This window comes from Rhipicephalus microplus, chromosome 3, assembly GCF_043290135.1.
Source record: "Rhipicephalus microplus isolate Deutch F79 chromosome 3, USDA_Rmic, whole genome shotgun sequence".
Classification (NCBI taxonomy): Eukaryota; Metazoa; Arthropoda; class Arachnida; order Ixodida; family Ixodidae; genus Rhipicephalus; species Rhipicephalus microplus.
In genome coordinates, this window is record NC_134702.1 from 72631632 (window position 1) to 72652553 (window position 20922).

A 20922-nucleotide genomic window follows, 5' to 3' on the forward strand; every position below is an offset into this window, starting at 1 on the left:
TGGTAGAGCGGTGGACTGTATAGGTTTTAACTGCGTACATCCATAGCTCGCTGGTTTGAATCCGGCTCGACGGAGCAAGCTTTTTTGTATTGTTTATGCTTTATTTATCAATTTATTGCCACAAGTGCAGCACCCTAATCTATTAAGTGAATTAGAACATGTCATACGCGTCACAAAGTGTGCTGCCACCCAAAGTTTATATGCGAGACGATTGGGAAGGTTGCAGAAACGTCGCCGTTTTACTTGCATAGGGGGTAAATATGCGTGAGAAGGTAATTAAATGTCATGCAGCTTCATAGTTCTTGTTATTTCGTCAGCCTCAATACTGCATGCGATCCCTTGGGCATAAAGGATGAATCAGCGCCTTGGTACCGCCATCTTCCGTCGATAGCTCAGTTGGTAGAGCGGTGGACTGTAGAGAATCCAACTGCGGACATCCATAGGTCGCTGGTTCAAATGCGGCTCGACGGAGCAAGCTTTTTTTATTCTTTATGTTTTAATTAGTGATTTATTGCCACATGTGCAGCACCATAATGTACCAAGTGGATTAGAACATGTAGTACGCGTCGCGAAGTGTGCTGGCACCCAAAGTTTTTATGCGAGACGATCGGAAGGTTGCAGAAACGTCGCAGTTTTACTAGCATCGGGGGTAAATACGCGTGAGTGGGTAAGTAAATGTCATGCAGCTTCATGGTTCTCGTTATTTCGTCAGCCTTTATACTGCCTGCGATTCCTTCGGCATAAAGGATAAATCAGTGCCAGAGTACCGCCATCTGCCGTCGATAGCTCAGATGGTAGAGCGGTGGGCTGTATAGGTTTTAACTGCGTACATCCATAGCTCCCTGGTTCGAATCCGGCTCGACGGAGCAAGCTTTTTTGTGGTATTCTCTATGTTTTAATTTGTGATTTATTGCCACATGTGCAGCACCATAATGTACCAAGTGGATTAGAACATGTCATACGCGTCACAAAGTGTGCTGGCACCCAAAGTTTATATGCGAGACGATTGGGAAGGTGCAGAAACGTCGCCGTTTTACTAGCATCGGGGGTAAATATGCGTGAGAAGGTAATTAAATGTCATGCAGCTTCATGGTTCTCGTTATATTGTCAGCCTTTATACTGCCTGCGATTCCTTCGGCATAAAGGATGAATCAGCGCCGTAGTACTGCCATCTTTCGTCGATAGCTCAGTTGGTAGAACGGTGGTCTGTCGAGGTTCGAACTGCGGACATTCATAGGTCGCTGGTTCGAATCCGGCTCGACGGATCAACCTTTTTTGTGGTATTCTTTATGTTTTAATTAGTGATTTATTGCCACATGTGCAGTATCATAACGTATAAAGTGAATTAGAATATGTCATACGCGTCACAAAGTGTGCTGGCACCCAAAGTTTATATGCGAGACGATTGGAGAGGTTGTAGAAACGTCGCCATTTTACTATCATCGGGGGTAAATACGCGTGAGAAGGTAATTAAATGTCATGCAGCTTCATGGTTCTCGTTATTTCGTCAGCCTCAATACTGCCTGCGATCCCTTCGGCATATAGGATGAATCAGCGCCTTGGTACCGCCATGTTCCGTCGATAGCTCAGTTGGTAGAGCGGTGGACTGTAGAGGTTCGAACTGCGGACATCCATAGGTCGCTGGTTCGAATGCGGCTCAACGGAGGAATCTCTTTGTTGTAGTCTTTATGTTTTAATTAGTGATTTATTGCCACATGTGCAGCACCCTAATATACAAAGTGAATTAGAACATGTCATCCGCGACGCAAAGTGCGCTGGCACCTAAACTTTATATGCGAGACGATTGGGAAGGTTGCAGAAACGTCACCATTTTACTTACATCGGTGGTAAATACGCGTGAGTGGGTAACAAAATGTCATGCAGCTTCATGATTCTCGTTATTTCGTCAGCCTCTATACTGCCTGCGATTCCTTCGGCATGAAGAATGAATCAGCGCGGTAGTACTGCCATCTGCCGTCGATATCTCAGTTGGTAGAGCGGTGGACTGTATAGGTTTTAACTGCGTACATCCATAGCTTGCTGGTTCGAATCCGGCTCGACGGAGCAAACTTTTTTGTATTGTTTATGCTTTATTTATTGATTTATTGCCACAAGTGCAGCACCCTAATGTATTAAGTGAATTAGAACATGTCATACGCGTCACAAAGTGTGCTGCCACCCAAAGTTTATATGCGAGACGATGGGTAAGGTTGTATAAACGTCGCCATTTTACTAGCATCGGGGGTAAATACGCGTGAGAAGGTAATTAAATGTCATGCAGTGGCATGGTTTTCGTTATTTCGTCAGCCGCAATACTGCCTGCGATCCCTTCGGCATAAAGGATGAATCAGCGCCTTGGTACCGCCATCTTCCGTCGATTGCTCAGTTGGTAGAGCGGTGGACTGTAGAGGTTCCAACTGCGGACATCCATAGGTCGCTGGTTCGAATACGGCTCGACGGAGCAAGCTTTTTTTATTCTTTATGTTTTAATTAGTGATTTATTGTCACATGTGCAGCACCATAATGTAAAAAGTGAATAAAACATGTCATACGCGACACAAAGTGTGCTGGTACCCAAAGTTTATATGCGAGACGATTGGAAAGTTTGTAGAAACGTCACCATTTTACTAGCATCAGGGGTAAATACGCGTGAGAAGGTAAATAAATGTCATGTAGCTTCATGGTTCTCGTTATATCGTCAGCCTTTATACTGCCTGTGATTCCTTCGGCATAAAGGATGAATCAGCGCCGTAGTACTGCCATTTTCCGTCGATAGCTCAGTTGGTAGAACGGTGGACTGTAGAGGTTCGAACTGCGGACATCCATAGGTCGCTGGTTCGAATTCGGCTCAACGGAGGAATCTCTTTGTGGTAGTGTTTTTGTTTTAATTAGTGATTTATTGCCACATGTGCAGCACCATAATATACAAAGTGAATTAGAACATGTCATACGCGACGCAAAGTGCGCTGGCACCCAAACTTTATATGCGAGACGATTGGGAAGGTTGCAGAAACGTCACCATTTTACTTGCATCGGTGGTAAATACGCGTGAGTGGGTAACAAAATTTCATGCAGCTTCATGGTTCTCGTTATTTCGTCAGCCTCTATGCTGCCTGCGATTCCTTCGGCATTAACGATGAATCAGCGCCGTAGTACCGCCATCTGCCGTCGATATCTCAGTTGGTAGAGCGGTGGACTGTATAGGTTTTAACTGCGTACACCCATAGCTCGCTGGTTTGAATCCGGCTCGACGGAGCAAGCTTTTTTTGTATTGTTTATGCTTTATTGATTGATTTATTGCCACAAGTGCAGCACCCTAATGTATTAAGTGAATTAGAACATGTCATACGCGTCACAAAGTGTGCTGCCACCCAAAGTTTATATGGGAGACGATGGGGAAGGTTGTAGAAACGTCGCCATTTTATTAGCATCGGGGGTAAGTACGGGTGAGAAGGTAATTAAATGCCATGCAGGTTCATGGTTTTCGTTATTTCGTCAGCCGCAATACTGCCTGCGATCCCTTCGGCATAAAGGATGAATCAGCGCCTTGGTACCGCCATCTTCCGTCGATTGCTCAGTTGGTAGAACGGTGGTCTGTCGAGGTTCGAACTGCGGACATCCATAGGTCGCTGGTTCGAATCCGGCTCGACGGAGCAAGCTTTTTTGTGGTATTTTTTATGTTTTAATTAGTGATTTATTGCCACATGTGCAGTACCATAACGTATAAAGTGAATTAGAACATGTCATACGCGTCACAAAGTGTGCTGCCACCCAAAGTTTATATGCGAGACGATTGGGAAGGTTGCAGAAACGTCGCCGTTTTACTAGCATCGGGGGTAAATACGCGTGAGTGGGTAAGCAAATGTCATGCAGCTTCATGGTTCTCGTTATATCGTCAGCCTTTATACTGCCTGTCATTCCTTCGGCATAAAGGATGAATCAGCGCCGTAGTACTGCCATTTTCCGTCGATAGCTCAGTTGGTAGAACGGTGGACTGTAGAGGTTCGAACTGCGGACATCCATAGGTCGCTGGTTCGAATGCGGCTCAACGGAGGAATCTCTTTGTTGTAGTCTTTATGTTTTAATTAGTGATTTATTTCCACATGTGCAGCACCATAATGTACCAAGTGGATTAGAACATGTCATACGCGTCGCGAAGTGTGCTGGCACCCAAAGTTTATATGCGAGACGATTGGGAAGGTTGCAGAAACGTCGCAGTTTTACTAGCATCGTGGGTAAATACGCGTGAGTGGGTAAGTAAATGTCATGCAGCTTCATGGTTCTCGTTATTTCGTCAGCCTTTATACTGCCTGCGATTCCTTCGGCATAAAGGATGAATCAGCGCCGTAGTACTGCCATCTTTCGTCGATAGCTCAGTTGGTAGAACGGTGGTCTGTCGAGGTTCGAACTGCGGACATCCATAGGTCGCTGGTTCGAATCCGGCTCGACGGAGCAAGCTTTTTTGTGGTATTCTTTATGTTTTAATTAGTGATTTATTGCCACATGTGCAGCACCATAATGTACCAAGTGAATTAGAACATGTCATACGCGTCGCGAAGTGTGCTGGCACCCAAAGTTTATATGGGAGACGATTGGGAAGTTTGTAGAAACGTCACCATTTTACTAGCATTGAAGGTAAATACGCTTGAAAAGGTAATTAAATGTCATGCAGCTTCATGGTTCTCGTTATATCGTCAGCCTTTATACTGCCTGTGATTCCTTCGGCATAAAGGATGAATCAGCGCCATAGTACTGCCATTTTCCGTCGATAGCTCAGTTGGTCGAACGGTGGACTGTAGAGATTCGAACTGCGGACATTCATAGGTCACTGGTTCGAATGCGGCTCAACGGAGGAATCTCTTTGTTGTAGTCTTTATGTTTAAATTAGTGATTTATTGCCACATGTGCAGCACCATAATATACAAAGTGAATTAGAACATGTCATACGCGACTTAAAGTGCGCTGGCACCCAAACTTTATATGCGAGACGATTGGGAAGGTTGCAGAAACGTCACCATTTTACTTGCATCGGTGGTAAATACGCGTGAGTGGGTAACAAAATGTCATGCAGCTTCATGGTTCTCGTTATTTCGTCAGCCTCTATACTGCCTGCGATTCCTTCGGCATGAAGAATGAATCAGCGCCGTAGTACCGCCATCTGCCGTCGATATTTCAGTTGGTAGAGCGGTGGACTGGATAGGTTTTAAATGCGTACATCCATAGCTCGCTGGTTCGAATCCGGCTCGACGGAGCAAGCTTTTTTGTATTGTTTATGCTTTATTTATTGATTTATTGCCACAAGTGCAGCCCCCTAATGTATTAAGTGAATTAGACCATGTCATACGCGTCACAAAGTGTGCTGCCACCCAAAGTTTATATGCGAGACGATGGGGAAGGTTGTAGAAACGTCGCCATTTTACTAGCATCGGGGGCAAATACGCGTGAGAAGGTAATTAAATGTCATGCAGCTTCATGGTTTTCGTTATTTCGTTAGCCGCAATACTGCCTGCGATCCCTTCGGCATAAATGATGAATCAGCGCCTTGGTACCAACATCTTCCGTCGATTGCTCAGTTGGTAGAGCGGTGGACTGTAGAGATTCCAACTGCGGACATCCATAGGTCGCTGGTTCGAATACGGCTCGACGGAGCAAGCTTTTTTTATTCTTTATGTTTTAATTAGTGATTTATTGTCACATGTGCAGCACCCTAATGTACAAAGTGAATAAAACATGTCATACGCGACCCAAAGTGGGCTGGCACCCAAAGTTTATATGCGAGACGATTGGGAAGTTTGTAGAAACGTCACGATTTTACTAGCATCGGGGGTAAATACGCGCGAGAAGGTAATTAAATGTCATGCAGCTTCATGGTTCTCGTTATATTGTCAGCCTTTATACTGCCTGTGATTCCTTCGGCACAAAGGATGAATCAGCGCTGTAGTACTGCCATTTTCTGTCGATAGCTCAGTTGGTAGAACGGTGGACTTTAGAGGTTCGAACTGCGGACATCCATAGGTCGCTGGTTCGAATGCGGCTCAACGGAGGAATCTCTTTATTGTAGTCTTTATGTTTTATTTAGTGATTTATTGCCACATGTGCAGCACAATAATATACAAAGTGAATTAGAACATGTCATACGCGACGCAAAGTGCGCTGGCACCCAAACTTTATATGCGAGACGATTGGGAATGTTGCAGAAACGTCACCATTTTACTTGCATCGGTGGTAAATACGCGTGAGTGGGTAACAAAATGTCATGCAGCTTCAAAGTTCTCGTTATTTTGTCAGCCTCTATACTGCCTGCGATTCCTTCGGCATAAAGGATGAATCAGCGCCGGGGTACCGCCATGTGCCGTCGATAGCTCAGTTGGTAGAGCGGTGGACTGTATAGGTTTTAACTGCGTACATCCATAGGTCGCTGGCTCGAATCCGGCTCGACGGAGCAAGCTTTTTTGTGGCATTCTTTATGTTTTAATTAGTGATTTATTGCCACATGTGCAGAACCATAATGTATAAAGTGAATTAGAACATGTCATACGCGTCACAAAGTGTGCTGGCACCCAAAGTTTATATGCGAGGCGATTGGGAAGGTTGTAGAAACGTCGCCATTTTACTAGCATCGGGGGTAAATACGCGTGAGAAGGTAATTAAATGTCATGCAGCTTCATGGTTCTCTTTATTTCGTCAGCCGCAATACTGCCTGCGATCCCTTCGGCATAAAGGATGAATCAGCGCCTTGGTACCGCCATCTTCCGTCGATAGCTCAATTGGTAGAGCGGTGGACTGTAGAGGTTCCAACTTCGGACATTCATAGGTCGCTGGTTCGAATACGGCTTGACGGAGCAAACTTTTTTATTCTTTATGTTTTAATTAGTCATTTATTGCCACATGTGCAGTACCATAACGTATAAAGTGAATTAGAACATGTCATACGCGTCACAAAGTGTGCTGGCACCCAAAGTTTATATGCGAGACGATTGGGAAGGTTGTAGAAACGTCGCCATTTTACTATCATCGGGGGTAAATACGCGTGAGAAGGTAATTAAATGTCATGCAGCTTCATGGTTCTCGTTATTTCGTCAGCCTCAATACTGCCTGCGATCCCTTCGGCATAAAGGATGAATCAGCGCCTTGGTACCGCCATCTTCCGTCGATAGCTCAGTTGGTAGAGCGGTGGACTGTAGAGGTTCCAACTGCGGACATCCATAGGTCGCTGGTTCAAATCCGGCTCGACGGAGCAAGCTTTTTTTATTCTTTATGTTTTAATTAGTGATTTATTGCCACATGTGCAGCACCATAATGTACCAAGTGAATTAGAACATGTCATACGCGTCGCGAAATGTGCTGGCACGCAAAATTTATATGCGAGACGATTGGGAAGGTTGCAGAAACGTCGCAGTTTTACTAGCATCGGGGGTAAATACGCGTGAGTGGGTAAGCAAATGTCATGCAGCTTCATGGTTCTCGTTATATCGTCAGCCTTTATACTGCCTGCGATTCCTTCGGCATAAAGGATGAATCAGCGCCGTAGTACTGCCATCTTCCGTCGATAGCTCAGTTGGTAGAACGGTCGACTGTCGAGGTTCGAAGTACGGACATTCGTAGGTCGCTGGTTCGAATCTGGCTCAACGGAGCAATCTTTTATGTTTTTTGTTTCATGTTTTATTAGTGATTTATTGCCTCATGTGCAGCACCATAATGTACCAAGTGGATTAGAACATGTCATACGCGTCGCGAAGTGTGCTGGCACCCAAAGTTTATATGCGAGACTATTGGGAAGGTTGCAGAAACGTCGCAGTTTTACTAGCATCGTGGGTAAATACGCGTGAGTGGGTAAGTAAATGTCATGCAGCTTCATGGTTCTCGTTATTTCGTCAGCCTTTATACTGCCTGCGATTCCTTCGGCATAAAGGATGAATCAGCGCCGTAGTACTGCCATCTTTCGTCGATAGCTCAGTTGGTAGAACGGTAGTCTGTCGAGGTTCGAACTGCGGACATCCATAGGTCGCTGGTTCGAATCCGGCTCGACGGAGCAAGCTTTTTTGTGGTATTCTTTATGTTTTATTTAGTGATTTATTGCCACATGTGCAGCACCATAATGTACCAAGTGAATTAGAACATGTCATACGCGTCGCGAAGTGTGCTGGCACCCAAAGTTTATATGCGAGACGATTAGGAAGTTTGTAGAAACGTCACCATTTTACTAGCATTGAAGGTAAATACGCTTGAGAAGGTAATTAAATGTCATGCAGCTTCATGGTTCTCGTTATATAGTCAGCCTTTATACTGCCTGTGATTCCTTCGGCATAAAGGATGAATCAGCGCCGTAGTACTGCCATTTTCCGTCGATAGCTTAGTTGTCGAACGGTGGACTGTAGAGATTCGAACTGCGGACATTCATAGGTCACTGGTTCGAATGCGGCTCAACGGAGGAATCTCTTTGTTGTAGTCTTTATGTTTAAATTAGTGATTTATTGCCACATGTGCAGCACCATAATATACAAAGTGAATTAAAACATGTCATACGCGACTTAAAGTGCGCTGGCGCCCAAACTTTATATGCGAGACGATTGGGAAGGTTGCAGAAACGTCACCATTTTACTTGCATCGGTGGTAAATACGCGTGAGTGGGTAACAAAATGTCATGCAGCTTCATGGTTCTCGTTATTTCGTCAGCCTCTATACTGCCTGCGATTCCTTCGGCATGAAGAATGAATCAGCGCCGTAGTACCGCCATCTGCCGTCGATATCTCAGTTGGTAGAGCGGTGGACTGGATAGGTTTTAACTGCGTACATCCATAGCTCGCTGGTTCGAATCCGGCTCGACGGAGCAAGCTTTTTTTGTATTGTTTATGCTTTATTGATTGATTTATTGCCACAAGTGCAGCACCCTAATGTATTAAGTGAATTAGAACATGTCATACGCGTCACAAAGTGTGCTGCCACCCAAACTTTATATGCGAGACGATTGGGAAGGTTGCAGAAACGTCACCATTTTACTTGCATCGGTGGTAAATACGCGTGAGTGGGTAACAAAATGTCATGCAGCTTCAAAGTTCTCGTTATTTTGTCAGCCTCTATACTGCCTGCGATTCCTTCGGCATAAAGGATGAATCAGCGCCGGGGTACCGCCATGTGCCGTCGATAGCTCAGTTGGTAGAGCGGTGGACTGTATAGGTTTTAACTGCGTACATCCATAGGTCGCTGGCTCGAATCCGGCTCGACGGAGCAAGCTTTTTTGTGGCATTCTTTATGTTTTAATTAGTGATTTATTGCCACATGTGCAGAACCATAATGTATAAAGTGAATTAGAACATGTCATACGCGTCACAAAGTGTGCTGGCACCCAAAGTTTATATGCGAGGCGATTGGGAAGGTTGTAGAAACGTCGCCATTTTACTAGCATCGGGGGTAAATACGCGTGAGAAGGTAATTAAATGTCATGCAGCTTCATGGTTCTCTTTATTTCGTCAGCCGCAATACTGCCTGCGATCCCTTCGGCATAAAGGATGAATCAGCGCCTTGGTACCGCCATCTTCCGTCGATAGCTCAATTGGTAGAGCGGTGGACTGTAGAGGTTCCAACTTCGGACATTCATAGGTCGCTGGTTCGAATACGGCTTGACGGAGCAAACTTTTTTATTCTTTATGTTTTAATTAGTCATTTATTGCCACATGTGCAGTACCATAACGTATAAAGTGAATTAGAACATGTCATACGCGTCACAAAGTGTGCTGGCACCCAAAGTTTATATGCGAGACGATTGGGAAGGTTGTAGAAACGTCGCCATTTTACTATCATCGGGGGTAAATACGCGTGAGAAGGTAATTAAATGTCATGCAGGTTCATGGTTCTCGTTATTTCGTCAGCCTCAATACTGCCTGCGATCCCTTCGGCATAAAGGATGAATCAGCGCCTTGGTACCGCCATCTTCCGTCGATAGCTCAGTTGGTAGAGCGGTGAACTGTAGAGGTTCCAACTGCGGACATCCATAGGTCGCTGGTTCAAATCCGGCTCGACGGAGCAAGCTTTTTTTATTCTTTATGTTTTAATTAGTGATTTATTGCCACATGTGCAGCACCATAATGTACCAAGTGAATTAGAACATGTCATACGCGTCGCGAAATGTGCTGGCACGCAAAATTTATATGCGAGACGATTGGGAAGGTTGCAGAAACGTCGCAGTTTTACTAGCATCGGGGGTAAATACGCGTGAGTGGGTAAGCAAATGTCATGCAGCTTCATGGTTCTCGTTATATCGTCAGCCTTTATACTGCCTGCGATTCCTTCGGCATAAAGGATGAATCAGCGCCGTAGTACTGCCATCTTCCGTCGATAGCTCAGTTGGTAGAACGGTCGACTGTCGAGGTTCGAAGTACGGACATTCGTAGGTCGCTGGTTCGAATCTGGCTCAACGGAGCAATCTTTTATGTTTTTTGTTTCATGTTTTATTAGTGATTTATTGCCTCATGTGCAGCACCATAATGTACCAAGTGGATTAGAACATGTCATACGCGTCGCGAAGTGTGCTGGCACCCAAAGTTTATATGCGAGACGATTGGGAAGGTTGCAGAAACGTCGCAGTTTTACTAGCATCGTGGGTAAATACGCGTGAGTGGGTAAGTAAATGTCATGCAGCTTCATGGTTCTCGTTATTTCGTCAGCCTTTATACTGCCTGCGATTCCTTCGGCATAAAGGATGAATCAGCGCCGTAGTACTGCCATCTTTCGTCGATAGCTCAGTTGGTAGAACGGTAGTCTGTCGAGGTTCGAACTGCGGACATCCATAGGTCGCTGGTTCGAATCAGGCTCGACGGAGCAAGCTTTTTTGTGGTATTCTTTATGTTTTATTTAGTGATTTATTGCCACATGTGCAGCACCATAATGTACCAAGTGAATTAGAACATGTCATACGCGTCGCGAAGTGTGCTGGCACCCAAAGTTTATATGCGAGACGATTGGGAAGTTTGTAGAAACGTCACCATTTTACTAGCATTGAAGGTAAATACGCTTGAGAAGGTAATTAAATGTCATGCAGCTTCATGGTTCTCGTTATATAGTCAGCCTTTATACTGCCTGTGATTCCTTCGGCATAAAGGATGAATCAGCGCCGTAGTACTGCCATTTTCCGTCGATAGCTTAGTTGTCGAACGGTGGACTGTAGAGATTCGAACTGCGGACATTCATAGGTCACTGGTTCGAATGCGGCTCAACGGAGGAATCTCTTTGTTGTAGTCTTTATGTTTAAATTAGTGATTTATTGCCACATGTGCAGCACCATAATATACAAAGTGAATTAAAACATGTCATACGCGACTTAAAGTGCGCTGGCGCCCAAACTTTATATGCGAGACGATTGGGAAGGTTGCAGAAACGTCACCATTTTACTTGCATCGGTGGTAAATACGCGTGAGTGGGTAACAAAATGTCATGCAGCTTCATGGTTCTCGTTATTTCGTCAGCCTCTATACTGCCTGCGATTCCTTCGGCATGAAGAATGAATCAGCGCCGTAGTACCGCCATCTGCCGTCGATATCTCAGTTGGTAGAGCGGTGGACTGGATAGGTTTTAACTGCGTACATCCATAGCTCGCTGGTTCGAATCCGGCTCGACGGAGCAAGCTTTTTTTGTATTGTTTATGCTTTATTTATTGATTTATTGCCACAAGTGCAGCACCGTAATGTATTAAGTGAATTAGACCATGTCATACGCGTCACAAAGTGTGCTGCCACCCAAAGTTTATATGCGAGACGATGGGGAAGGTTGTAGAAACGTCGCCATTTTACTAGCATCGGGGGTAAATACGCGTGAGATGGTAATTAAATGTCATGCAGCTTCATGGTTTTCGTTATTTCGTCAGCCGCAATACTGCCTGCGATCCCTTCGGCATAAAGGATGAATCAGCGCCTTGGTACCGCCATCTTCCGTCGATTGCTCAGTTGGTAGAGCGGTGGACTGTAGAGATTCCAACTGCGGACATCCATAGGTCGCTGATGTGAATACGGCTCGACGGAGCAAGCTTTTTTATTCTTTATGTTTTAATTAGTGATTTATTGTCACATGTGCAGCACCATAATGTACAAAGCGAATAAAACATGTCATACGCGACACAAAGTGTGCTGGCACCCAAAGTTTACATGCGAGACGATTGGGAAGCTTGTAGAAACGTCACGATTTTACTAGCATCGGGGGTAAATACGCGCGAGAAGGTAATTAAATGTCATGCAGCTTCATGGTTCTCGTTATATTGTCAGCCTTTATACTGCCTGTGATTCCTTCGGCATAAAGGATGAATCAGCGCTGTAGTACTGCCATTTTCTGTCGATAGCTCAGTTGGTAGAACGGTGGACTTTAGAGGTTCGAACTGCGGACATCCATAGGTCGCTGGTTCGAATGCGGCTCAACGGAGGAATCTCTTTATTGTAGTCTTTATGTTTTATTTAGTGATTTTTTGCCACATGTGCAGCACAATAATATACAAAGTGAATTAGAACATGTCATACGCGACGCAAAGTGCGCTGGCACCCAAACTTTATATGCGAGACGATTGGGAAGGTTGCAGAAACGTCACCATTTTACTTGCATCGGTGGTAAATACGCGTGAGTGGGTAACAAAATGTCATGCAGCTTCAAGGTTCTCGTTATTTTGTCAGCCTCTATACTGCCTGCGATTCCTTCAGCCTGAAGGATGAATCAGCGCCGTAGTACCACCATCTGCCGTCGATATCTCAGTTGGTAGAGCGGTGGACTGTATAGGTTTTAACTGCGTACATCCATAGCTCGCTGGTTTGAATCCGGCTCGACGGAGCAAGCTTTTTTTGTATTGTTTATGCTTTATTTATTGATTTATTGCCACAAGTGCAGCACCCTAATGTATTAGGTGAATTAGAACATGTCATACGCGTCACAAAGTGTGCTGCCACCCAAAGTTTATATGCGAGACGATTGGGAAGGTTGTACAAACGTCGCCGTTTTACTTGCATCGGGGGTAAATATGCGTGAGAAGGTAATTAAATGTCATGCAGCTTCATAGTTCTCGTTATTTCGTCAGCCTCAATACTGCCTGCGATCCCTTGGGCATAAAGGATGAATCAGCGCCTTGGTACCGCCATCTTCCGTCGATAGCTCAGTTGGTAGAGCGGTGGACTGTAGAGATTCCGACTGCGGACATCCATAGGTCGCTGGTGTGAATACGGCTCGACGGAGCAAACTTCTTTATTCTTTATGTTTTAATAAATGATTTATTTTCACATGTGCAGCACCATAATGTACCAAGTGGATTAGAACATGTCATACGCGTCGCGAAGTGTGCTGGCACCCAAAGTTTATATGCGAGACGATTGGGAAGGTTGCAGAAACGTCGCAGTTTTACTAGCATCGTGGGTAAATACGCGTGAGTGGGTAAGTAAATGTCATGCAGCTTCATGGTTCTCGTTATTTCGTCAGCCTTTATACTGCCTGCGATTCCTTCGGCATAAAGGATGAATCAGCGCCGTAGTACTGCCATCTTTCGTCGATAGCTCAGTTGGTAGAACGGTAGTCTGTCGAGGTTCGAACTGCGGACATCCATAGGTCGCTGGTTCGAATCCGGCTCGACGGAGCAAGCTTTTTTGTGGTATTCTTTATGTTTTATTTAGTGATTTATTGCCACATGTGCAGCACCATAATGTACCAAGTGAATTAGAACATGTCATACGCGTCGCGAAGTGTGCTGGCACCCAAAGTTTATATGCGAGACGATTGGGAAGTTTGTAGAAACGTCACCATTTTACTAGCATTGAAGGTAAATACGCTTGAGAAGGTAATTAAATGTCATGCAGCTTCATGGTTCTCGTTATATAGTCAGCCTTTATACTGCCTGTGATTCCTTCGGCATAAAGGATGAATCAGCGCCGTAGTACTGCCATTTTCCGTCGATAGCTTAGTTGTCGAACGGTGGACTGTAGAGATTCGAACTGCGGACATTCATAGGTCACTGGTTCGAATGCGGCTCAACGGAGGAATCTCTTTGTTGTAGTCTTTATGTTTAAATTAGTGATTTATTGCCACATGTGCAGCACCATAATATACAAAGTGAATTAAAACATGTCATACGCGACTTAAAGTGCGCTGGCGCCCAAACTTTATATGCGAGACGATTGGGAAGGTTGCAGAAACGTCACCATTTTACTTGCATCGGTGGTAAATACGCGTGAGTGGGTAACAAAATGTCATGCAGCTTCATGGTTCTCGTTATTTCGTCAGCCTCTATACTGCCTGCGATTCCTTCGGCATGAAGAATGAATCAGCGCCGTAGTACCGCCATCTGCCGTCGATATCTCAGTTGGTAGAGCGGTGGACTGGATAGGTTTTAACTGCGTACATCCATAGCTCGCTGGTTCGAATCCGGCTCGACGGAGCAAGCTTTTTTTGTATTGTTTATGCTTTATTTATTGATTTATTGCCACAAGTGCAGCACCGTAATGTATTAAGTGAATTAGACCATGTCATACGCGTCACAAAGTGTGCTGCCACCCAAAGTTTATATGCGAGACGATGGGGAAGGTTGTAGAAACGTCGCCATTTTACTAGCATCGGGGGTAAATACGCGTGAGATGGTAATTAAATGTCATGCAGCTTCATGGTTTTCGTTATTTCGTCAGCCGCAATACTGCCTGCGATCCCTTCGGCATAAAGGATGAATCAGCGCCTTGGTACCGCCATCTTCCGTCGATTGCTCAGTTGGTAGAGCGGTGGACTGTAGAGATTCCAACTGCGGACATCCATAGGTCGCTGATGTGAATACGGCTCGACGGAGCAAGCTTTTTTATTCTTTATGTTTTAATTAGTGATTTATTGTCACATGTGCAGCACCATAATGTACAAAGCGAATAAAACATGTCATACGCGACACAAAGTGTGCTGGCACCCAAAGTTTACATGCGAGACGATTGGGAAGTTTGTAGAAACGTCACGATTTTACTAGCATCGGGGGTAAATACGCGCGAGAAGGTAATTAAATGTCATGCAGCTTCATGGTTCTCGTTATATTGTCAGCCTTTATACTGCCTGTGATTCCTTCGGCATAAAGGATGAATCAGCGCTGTAGTACTGCCATTTTCTGTCGATAGCTCAGTTGGTAGAACGGTGGACTTTAGAGGTTCGAACTGCGGACATCCATAGGTCGCTGGTTCGAATGCGGCTCAACGGAGGAATCTCTTTATTGTAGTCTTTATGTTTTATTTAGTGATTTTTTGCCACATGTGCAGCACAATAATATACAAAGTGAATTAGAACATGTCATACGCGACGCAAAGTGCGCTGGCACCCAAACTTTATATGCGAGACGATTGGGAAGGTTGCAGAAACGTCACCATTTTACTTGCATCGGTGGTAAATACGCGTGAGTGGGTAACAAAATGTCATGCAGCTTCAAGGTTCTCGTTATTTTGTCAGCCTCTATACTGCCTGCGATTCCTTCAGCCTGAAGGATGAATCAGCGCCGTAGTACCACCATCTGCCGTCGATATCTCAGTTGGTAGAGCGGTGGACTGTATAGGTTTTAACTGCGTACATTCATAGCTCGCTGGTGTGAATCCGGCTCGACGGAGCAAGCTTTTTTTGTATTGTTTATGCTTTATTTATTGATTTATTGCCACAAGTGCAGCACCCTAATGTATTAGGTGAATTAGAACATGTCATACGCGTCACAAAGTGTGCTGCCACCCAAAGTTTATATGCGAGACGATTGGGAAGGTTGTACAAACGTCGCCGTTTTACTTGCATCGGGGGTAAATATGCGTGAGAAGGTAATTAAATGTCATGCAGCTTCATAGTTCTCGTTATTTCGTCAGCCTCAATACTGCCTGCGATCCCTTGGGCATAAAGGATGAATCAGCGCCTTGGTACCGCCATCTTCCGTCGATAGCTCAGTTGGTAGAGCGGTGGACTGTAGAGATTCCGACTGCGGACATCCATAGGTCGCTGGTGTGAATACGGCTCGACGGAGCAAACTTCTTTATTCTTTATGTTTTAATAAATGATTTATTTTCACATGTGCAGCACCATAATGTACCAAGTGGATTAGAACATGTCATACGCGTCGCGAAGTGTGCTGGCACCCAAAGTTTATATGCGAGACGATTGGGAAGGTTGCAGAAACGTCGCAGTTTTACTAGCATCGTGGGTAAATACGCGTGAGTGGGTAAGTAAATGTCATGCAGCTTCATGGTTCTCGTTATTTCGTCAGCCTTTATACTGCCTGCGATTCCTTCGGCATAAAGGATGAATCAGCGCCGTAGTACTGCCATCTTTCGTCGATAGCTCAGTTGGTAGAACGGTAGTCTGTCGAGGTTCGAACTGCGGACATCCATAGGTCGCTGGTTCGAATCCGGCTCGACGGAGCAAGCTTTTTTGTGGTATTCTTTATGTTTTATTTAGTGATTTATTGCCACATGTGCAGCACCATAATGTACCAAGTGAATTAGAACATGTCATACGCGTCGCGAAGTGTGCTGGCACCCAAAGTTTATATGCGAGACGATTGGGAAGTTTGTAGAAACGTCACCATTTTACTAGCATTGAAGGTAAATACGCTTGAGAAGGTAATTAAATGTCATGCAGCTTCATGGTTCTCGTTATATTGTCAGCCTTTATACTGCCTGTGATTCCTTCGGCATAAAGGATGAATCAGCGCTGTAGTACTGCCATTTTCTGTCGATAGCTCAGTTGGTAGAACGGTGGACTTTAGAGGTTCGAACTGCGGACATCCATAGGTCGCTGGTTCGAATGCGGCTCAACAGAGGAATCTCTTTATTGTAGTCTTTATGTTTTATTTAGTGATTTTTTGCCACATGTGCAGCACAATAATATACAAAGTGAATTAGAACATGTCATACGCGACGCAAAGTGCGCTGGCACCCAAACTTTATATGCGAGACGATTGGGAAGGTTGCAGAAACGTCACCATTTTACTTGCATCGGTGGTAAATATGCGTGAAAAGGTAATTAAATGTCATGCAGCTTCATGGTTCTCGTTATATCGTCAGCCTTTATACTGCCTGCGATTCCGTCGGCATAAAGGATGAATCAGCGCCGGTGTACCGCCATGTGCCGTCGATAGCTCAGTTGGTAGAGCGGTGGACTGTATAGGTTTTAACTGCGTACATCCATAGGTCGCTGCCTCGAATCCAGCTCGACGGAGCAAGCTTTTTTGTGGCATTCTTTATGTTTTAATTAGTGATTTATTGCCACATGTGCAGCACCATAATGTATAAAGTGAATTAGAACATGTCATACGCGTCACAAAGTGTGCTGGCACCCAAAGTTTATTTGCGAGACAATTGAAAGGTTGTAGAAACGTCGCCATTTTATTAGCATTGGTGGTAAATTCGCGTGAGAAGGTAATTAAATGTCATGCAGCTTCATAGTTCTTGTTATTTCGTCAGCCTCAATACTGCATCCGATCCCTTGGGCATAAAGAATGAATCAGCGCCTTGGTACCGCCATCTTCCGTCGATATCTCAGTTGGTAGAGCGGTGGACTGTAGAGAATCCAACTGCGGACATCCATAGGTCGCTGGTTCAAATGCGGCTCGACGGAGCAAACTTTTTTATTCTTTATGTTTTAATTAGTCATTTATTGCCACATGTCCAGTACCATAACGTATAAAGTGAATTAGAACATGTCATACGCGTCACAAAGTGTGCTGGCACCCAAAGTTTATATGCGAGACGATTGGGAAGGTTGTAGAAACGTCGCCATTTTACTATCATCGGGGGTAAATACGCGTGAGAAGGTAAATAAATGTCATGCAGCTTCATGGTTCTCGTTATATCGTCAGCCTTTATACTGCCTGTCATTCCTTCGGCATAAAGGATGAATCAGCGCCGTAGTACTGCCATCTTCCGTCGATAGCTCAGTTGGTAGAGCGGTGGACTGTAGAGGTTCCAACTGCGGACATCCATAGGTCGCTGGTTCAAATCCGGCTCGACGGAGCAAGCTTTTCTTAATCTTTATGTTTTAATTAGTGCTTTATTGCCACATGTGCAGCACCATAATGTACCAAGTGAATTAGAACATGTCATACGCGTCGCGAAGTGTGCTGGCACGCAAAGTTTATATGCGAGACGATTGGGAAGGTTGCAGAAACGTCGCAGTTTTACTAGCATCGGGGGTAAATACGCGTGAGTGGGTAAGCAAATGTCATGCAGCTTCATAGTTCTCGTTATTTCGTCAGCCTCTATACTGCCTGCGATTCCTTCGGCCTGAAGGATGAATCAGCGCCGTAGTACCGCCATCTGCCGTCGATATCTCAGTTGGTAGAGCGGTGGACTGTATAGGTTTTAACTGCGTACATCCATAGCTCGCTGGTTTGAATCCGGCTCGACGGAGCAAGCTTTTTTTGTATTGTTTATGCTTTATTTATTAATTTATTGCCACAAGTGCAGCACCCTAATGTATTAAGTGAATTAGAACATGTCATACGCGTCACAAAGTGTGCTGCCACCCAAAGTTTATATGCGAGACGATTGGGAAGGTTGTAGAAACGTCGCCGTTTTACTTGCATCGGGGGTAAATATGCGTGAGAAGGTAACTAAATGTCATGCAGCTTCATGGTTCTCGTTATATCGTCAGCCTTTATACTGCCTGCGATTCCTTCGGCATAAAGGATGAATCAGCGCCGGAGTACCGCCATCTGCCGTCGATAGCTCAGTTGGTAGAGCGGTGGACTGTATAGGTTTTAACTGCATACATACATAGGTCGCTGGTTCGAATCCGGCTCGACGAAGCAAGCTTTTTTGTGGCATTCTTTATGTTTAATTAGTGATTTATTGCCACATGTGCAGCACCATAATGTATAAAGTGAATTAGAACATGTCATACGCGTCACAAAGTGTGCTGGCACCCAAAGTTTATATGCGAGACGATTGGGAAGGTTGTAGAAACGTCGCCATTTCACTAGCATCGGGGGTAAATACGCGTGAGAAGGTAATTAAATGTCATGCAGCTTCATGGTTCTCTTTATTTCGTCAGCCGCAATACCGCCTGCGATCCCTTCGGCATAAAGGATGAATCAGCGCCTTGGTACCGCCATCTGCCGTCGATAGCTCAGTTGGTAGAGCGGTGGACTGTATAGGTTTTAACTGCATACATACATAGGTCGCTGGTTCGAATCCGGCTCGACGAAGCAAGCTTTTTTGTGGCATTCTTTATGTTTAATTAGTGATTTATTGCCACATGTGCAGCACCATAATGTATAAAGTGAATTAGAACATGTCATACGCGTCACAAAGTGTGCTGGCACCCAAACTTTATATGCGAGACGATTGGGAAGGTTGCAGAAACGTCACCATTTTACTTGCATCGGTGGTAAATACGCGTGAGTGGGTAACAAAATGTCATGCAGCTTCATGGTTCTCGTTATTTCGTCAGCCTCTATACTGCCTGCGATTCCTTCGGCATGAAGAATGAATCAGCGCCGTAGTACCGCCATCTGCCGTCGATATCTCAGTTGGTAGAGCGGTGGACTGGATAGGTTTTAACTGCGTACATCCATAGCTCGCTGGTTCAAATCCGGCTCGACGGAGCAAGCTTTTTTTGTATTGTTTATGCTTTATTTATTGATTTATTGCCACAAGTGCAGCACCCTAATGTATTAAGTGAATTAGACCATGTCATACGCGTCACAAAGTGTGCTGCCACCCAAAGTTTATATGCGAGACGATGGGGAAGGTTGTAGAAACGTCACCATTTTACTAGCATCGGGGGTAAATACGCGTGAGAAGGTAATTAAATGTCATGCAGCTTCATGGTTTTCGTTATTTCGTCAGCCGCAATACTGCCTGCGATCCCTTCGGCATAAAGGATGAATCAGCGCCTTGGTACCGCCATCTTCCGTCGATTGCTCAGTTGGTAGAGCGGTGGACTGTAGAGATTCCAACTGCGGACATCCATAGGTCGCTGGTTCGAATACGGCTCGACGGAGCAAGCTTTTTTGATTCTTTATGTTTTAATTAGTGATTTATTGTCACATGTGCAGCACCATAATGTACAAAGTGAATAAAACATGTCATACGCGACACAAAGTGTGCTGGCACCCAAAGTTTACATGCGAGACGATTGGGAAGTTTGTAGAAACGTCACGATTTTACTAGCATCGGGGGTAAATACGCGCGAGAAGGTAATTAAATGTCATGCAGCTTCATGGTTCTCGTTATATTGTCAGCCTTTATACTGCCTGTGATTCCTTCGGCATAAAGGATGAATCAGCGCTGTAGTACTGCCATTTTCTGTCGATAGCTCAGTTGGTAGAACGGTGGACTTTAGAGGTTCGAACTGCGGACATCCATAGGTCGCTGGTTCGAATGCGGCTCAACGGAGGAATCTCTTTATTGTAGTCTTTATGTTTTATTTAGTGATTTATTGCCACATGTGCAGCACAATAATATACAAAGTGAATTAGAACATGTCATACGCGACGCAAAGTGCGCTGGCACCCAAACTTTATATGCGAGACGATTGGGAAGGTTGCAGAAACGTCACCATTTTACTTGCATCGGTGGTAAATACGCGAGAGTGGGTAACAAAATGTCATGCAGCTTCAAGGTTCTCGTTATTTCGTCAGCCTCTATACTGCCTGCGATTCCTTCAGCCTGAAGGATGAATCAGCGCCGTAGTACCGCCATCTGCCGTCGATATCTCAGTTGGTAGAGCGGTGGACTGTATAGGTTTTAACTGCGTACATCCATAGCTCGCTGGTTTGAATCCGGCTCGACGGAGCAAGCTTTTTTGTATTATTTATGCTTTATTTATCGATTTATTGCCACAAGTGCAGCACCCTAATGTATTAAGTGAATTAGAACATGTCATACGCGCCACAAAGTGTGCTGCCACCCAAAGTTTATATGCGAGACGATTGGGAAGGTTGCAGAAACGTCGCCG

General features: G+C 44.9%; 1 protein-coding gene and 24 non-coding genes across 25 annotated transcripts in view; all 25 read left to right on the forward strand.

Annotated features, from left to right (window-relative positions):
• The window catches only part of LOC142803787 (uncharacterized), a 373950-nt gene that overhangs the window by 184437 nt on the left and 168591 nt on the right, over positions 1-20922 (forward strand). The gene's annotated exons all lie outside the window — the stretch shown is intronic.
• TRNAY-GUA (transfer RNA tyrosine (anticodon GUA)) lies at positions 382-471 on the forward strand. The gene is given in 2 exon segments: positions 382-418; positions 436-471. It is a non-coding gene; the product is annotated as a tRNA-Tyr (tRNA).
• TRNAD-GUC (transfer RNA aspartic acid (anticodon GUC)) lies at positions 1176-1265 on the forward strand. The gene is given in 2 exon segments: positions 1176-1212; positions 1230-1265. It is a non-coding gene; the product is annotated as a tRNA-Asp (tRNA).
• TRNAY-GUA (transfer RNA tyrosine (anticodon GUA)) lies at positions 1576-1665 on the forward strand. Its single transcript is given in 2 exon segments — positions 1576-1612; positions 1630-1665. It is a non-coding gene; the product is annotated as a tRNA-Tyr (tRNA).
• Positions 2372-2461, forward strand: TRNAY-GUA (transfer RNA tyrosine (anticodon GUA)). The gene is given in 2 exon segments: positions 2372-2408; positions 2426-2461. It is a non-coding gene; the product is annotated as a tRNA-Tyr (tRNA).
• Positions 2767-2856, forward strand: TRNAY-GUA (transfer RNA tyrosine (anticodon GUA)). The gene is given in 2 exon segments: positions 2767-2803; positions 2821-2856. It is a non-coding gene; the product is annotated as a tRNA-Tyr (tRNA).
• TRNAD-GUC (transfer RNA aspartic acid (anticodon GUC)) lies at positions 3564-3653 on the forward strand. Its single transcript is given in 2 exon segments — positions 3564-3600; positions 3618-3653. It is a non-coding gene; the product is annotated as a tRNA-Asp (tRNA).
• On the forward strand, positions 4363-4452 carry TRNAD-GUC (transfer RNA aspartic acid (anticodon GUC)). The gene is given in 2 exon segments: positions 4363-4399; positions 4417-4452. It is a non-coding gene; the product is annotated as a tRNA-Asp (tRNA).
• TRNAY-GUA (transfer RNA tyrosine (anticodon GUA)) lies at positions 5559-5648 on the forward strand. Its single transcript is given in 2 exon segments — positions 5559-5595; positions 5613-5648. It is a non-coding gene; the product is annotated as a tRNA-Tyr (tRNA).
• On the forward strand, positions 6353-6442 carry TRNAY-GUA (transfer RNA tyrosine (anticodon GUA)). Its single transcript is given in 2 exon segments — positions 6353-6389; positions 6407-6442. It is a non-coding gene; the product is annotated as a tRNA-Tyr (tRNA).
• Positions 6753-6842, forward strand: TRNAY-GUA (transfer RNA tyrosine (anticodon GUA)). The gene is given in 2 exon segments: positions 6753-6789; positions 6807-6842. It is a non-coding gene; the product is annotated as a tRNA-Tyr (tRNA).
• TRNAY-GUA (transfer RNA tyrosine (anticodon GUA)) lies at positions 7148-7237 on the forward strand. Its single transcript is given in 2 exon segments — positions 7148-7184; positions 7202-7237. It is a non-coding gene; the product is annotated as a tRNA-Tyr (tRNA).
• On the forward strand, positions 8741-8830 carry TRNAS-GGA (transfer RNA serine (anticodon GGA)). The gene is given in 2 exon segments: positions 8741-8777; positions 8795-8830. It is a non-coding gene; the product is annotated as a tRNA-Ser (tRNA).
• Positions 9139-9228, forward strand: TRNAY-GUA (transfer RNA tyrosine (anticodon GUA)). Its single transcript is given in 2 exon segments — positions 9139-9175; positions 9193-9228. It is a non-coding gene; the product is annotated as a tRNA-Tyr (tRNA).
• TRNAY-GUA (transfer RNA tyrosine (anticodon GUA)) lies at positions 9539-9628 on the forward strand. Its single transcript is given in 2 exon segments — positions 9539-9575; positions 9593-9628. It is a non-coding gene; the product is annotated as a tRNA-Tyr (tRNA).
• TRNAY-GUA (transfer RNA tyrosine (anticodon GUA)) lies at positions 9934-10023 on the forward strand. The gene is given in 2 exon segments: positions 9934-9970; positions 9988-10023. It is a non-coding gene; the product is annotated as a tRNA-Tyr (tRNA).
• TRNAS-GGA (transfer RNA serine (anticodon GGA)) lies at positions 11527-11616 on the forward strand. The gene is given in 2 exon segments: positions 11527-11563; positions 11581-11616. It is a non-coding gene; the product is annotated as a tRNA-Ser (tRNA).
• Positions 14309-14398, forward strand: TRNAS-GGA (transfer RNA serine (anticodon GGA)). Its single transcript is given in 2 exon segments — positions 14309-14345; positions 14363-14398. It is a non-coding gene; the product is annotated as a tRNA-Ser (tRNA).
• TRNAY-GUA (transfer RNA tyrosine (anticodon GUA)) lies at positions 17092-17181 on the forward strand. Its single transcript is given in 2 exon segments — positions 17092-17128; positions 17146-17181. It is a non-coding gene; the product is annotated as a tRNA-Tyr (tRNA).
• TRNAY-GUA (transfer RNA tyrosine (anticodon GUA)) lies at positions 17491-17580 on the forward strand. The gene is given in 2 exon segments: positions 17491-17527; positions 17545-17580. It is a non-coding gene; the product is annotated as a tRNA-Tyr (tRNA).
• Positions 17886-17975, forward strand: TRNAY-GUA (transfer RNA tyrosine (anticodon GUA)). Its single transcript is given in 2 exon segments — positions 17886-17922; positions 17940-17975. It is a non-coding gene; the product is annotated as a tRNA-Tyr (tRNA).
• On the forward strand, positions 18680-18769 carry TRNAY-GUA (transfer RNA tyrosine (anticodon GUA)). Its single transcript is given in 2 exon segments — positions 18680-18716; positions 18734-18769. It is a non-coding gene; the product is annotated as a tRNA-Tyr (tRNA).
• TRNAY-GUA (transfer RNA tyrosine (anticodon GUA)) lies at positions 19079-19168 on the forward strand. Its single transcript is given in 2 exon segments — positions 19079-19115; positions 19133-19168. It is a non-coding gene; the product is annotated as a tRNA-Tyr (tRNA).
• Positions 19478-19567, forward strand: TRNAS-GGA (transfer RNA serine (anticodon GGA)). The gene is given in 2 exon segments: positions 19478-19514; positions 19532-19567. It is a non-coding gene; the product is annotated as a tRNA-Ser (tRNA).
• Positions 19876-19965, forward strand: TRNAY-GUA (transfer RNA tyrosine (anticodon GUA)). The gene is given in 2 exon segments: positions 19876-19912; positions 19930-19965. It is a non-coding gene; the product is annotated as a tRNA-Tyr (tRNA).